The sequence below is a fragment of the Phyllostomus discolor genome, chromosome X (genome assembly GCF_004126475.2).
Source record: "Phyllostomus discolor isolate MPI-MPIP mPhyDis1 chromosome X, mPhyDis1.pri.v3, whole genome shotgun sequence".
NCBI lineage: Eukaryota > Metazoa > Chordata > Mammalia > Chiroptera > Phyllostomidae > Phyllostomus > Phyllostomus discolor.
In genome coordinates this window covers 92,181,802-92,184,610 of record NC_050198.1, presented here as the reverse complement: position 1 = coordinate 92,184,610, position 2,809 = coordinate 92,181,802, and positions in this window count along the sequence as shown.

The following is a 2,809-nucleotide window of genomic DNA, read 5'->3' as shown; positions in this document are numbered from 1 at the left end:
CAGGCCACCACTTCAGCGAACTATAGAAATGACCCCTGAGAGTATAGTCTTCCAAGCTACCACCTGAAACACTATCTCCAGCTGAAGAGAAAAGAAGATGTTGGGGATTGGGGAGCCAGTTATGGGAGGTTTGGGGCAAAGCACAGTAAACAAGGATAAAGTTGTTATGTAGATTTGTCCTTGCTTCCATTGAAAAGAGCAAGCATGTGCAGTTCCTTAGGATCCTAAACGTTAATATCTAGTCAATACATCTGTGTTTCTAGTTACCCTTTTACTGGTGGTTGTGCTGTTGTGAAGTGAAACAAAAAATTATAATGAGCTAGATTATTCTGCTATCATTGTCTCTTCTTTCACTGACAACACCCAGGAGACTATTAAAAATACCCTGTTACCATATTAAAAATAAAAACAATTGGTAAGAATTTTTAAACTTTAAGTGTAGAGATACATCTGTATAATACTTTGTGCTTTTGCTTAGGAACTGGAAAGCATTATGCTCAGCGAAATAAGCCAGGCGGTGAAAGACAAATACCATATGATCTCACCTTGAACAGGAACCTAATCAACAAAACAAAGAAACGAGCAACATATAACCAAAGCCACTGAAATAGAGAACAGGCTGACAGTGACCAGAGGGGAGGGAATTTCAGGGGAAAAGGGGAAGGGTTTGCAGGAACAAGTATAAAGGACACACGGACAATAACAAGGGGGGCAGGGAATGGGAAGGAGGTGGGGAGGGCTGGGGGTGGGCTGGGATGGGAGTAAAAGGCACAAAACTGTACTTGAGCAACAATTTAAAAAAAAAGAAAAAATACTTTGTGCTTTTGAAAATCAATGAGAATGTAATAAGTATTCATTAAATACTTTCTATGTGCTAGATGCCTCATAAATGTAGTTTCATTTATTCTTCTCAGCAACCCAGTGTGGTAGGTGCTATTATTATTCCATACTGATAAATGAGGAATCCAGGGCTCAGAGACCACACAAGTAGTAAGTGGCAGAACTGCAATTTGAACCTACCTTCTGCCTGATTCTAAGGATGTGTTCTTTTCATTGTGCCTCATTGTGTCTCAGTAACTTCATTCATTACTCTGTTGTGCAAAAAAAAAAGTGTTCTCCTTTAGTAGCCAAGCTAATATGCTTATCATTTAAAATTATGTAACTATGGATTATTTCACAGTTGTCAAACACTGTCACTTGTCACATATTTCACTAATAGGTTTCCTATGGAGCTCTTTTTAGCTGATAAAAGAAATAATCATTCTGCCTGTAGAAATCCATATTAAAAATGAATTGTTGGTCCAGTCGCCTTCTAGATGTTATGTACTAGAGTGCTGGGTCGTGGATTTTCCGCCTGATGAAAGCTTGCTTTTTATTTGCATGTCTGCAGCAGTTGTCCATGGAGTATAGTACATAGTTGCTTGTTTGTTTGTTTGTTTGTTTTTGTGTGTGTGTGTGTGACACTTCATCCTCCTATGGTTAATCTTTTCACATTAAGAAAGCAAGTGAGAGCCCAGGCTGGTGTGGCTCAGTGGATTGAGCACCTGCCTGAGAACCAAAGGGTCCCTGGTTGATTCCAGTCAGGGCACATGCCTGGGTTGTGGGCTGGGTCCCCAGTGGGGGGCGCATGAGAGGCAACCACACATTGATGTTTTCTCCCTCTCTTTTTTCCCCCTCTTCCCCTCTGTCTAAATCTAAACAAATAAAATATTTAAAATTAAAAAAAGAAAGCAAGTGAGAAACAGTTTTAAAAATATGCAGATGGACTTTGTGGGTTGTCCATTTGAATCAGATGTGCATCAAATGACACCCACCTGAGTACATGAAGGGGTCAGAGGGGCAAAATGCAAACCGGAGGCAGCATTTTGCCAGATCCTACTGAAGTGAACCTGGGCTGATGATGAAGTAGCTGTACAAGGTACCCAAGTAGGTGAGATCCTTTCAAGGGTAAGAGTGGGACCTCTTCATAGTTATGCTGGGATAACAGACATTAACCTGAACATAGGATCACACTGTCTCATGGACATCACCATAAAAATACTGCTTGCTGTATTGGAATTTTAATGCTGAATTCAAATATACCTAAAGTTGTCCTCTTAGTTGTAGTTCAACATGTATTTATTAACTATCTGCTATGTGCTAGGGTCTGTGATAGATGTTATGTTCAGTAGTGGAGGTCGGGTACCGTACTGGGAGATAAGCACAAAGCTGGATGGACAGTGACATAAATGACCACTCCTAATGTAATCTGGGTGGTAGTTAAGGTATGAGAATTTCCTGCGAATATAGTGCAGGTGATAAATTGTGATCCATATTTGGGATGGTGGAAGGGAGGATTATGGAACTCTTGAAATGTTTGAGCTAAACCTTGAGGGATGAAGTTTTGACTGAAAATAGGACATTCAGGGAAAGAGGTCAAAGCATACGCAATGGCACTTGGCTGTGAAAGTGCATATGAGTTAGACAGTAGAGTAGATAGGTGTGGCTGAAATATGAAGAACATAGGAGACCAAAGTAACAGATGAGGCCTGAATAGTCACTTATGAACAAGAGTGTGAGGGCTTTATGACATTAAAGGTTTCTCCATACCAAGGAAAAGCAAAAATTTTTTACAAAAAATCACTGAAAAAGAGAATCCGATAATAACATTTAGGAAGCACATTTCAGTGTTTTCCCTAAGAAACATATCTTCACATACATTTTATTTTAATTTTTATTTAAAATTTAATGTATTGTTTTTTTAGGCGGGAATGCAGGGAGAAAGAAAGGGAGACCAACATTGGTCAGTTGCCTCTCGCACATTCCCCGA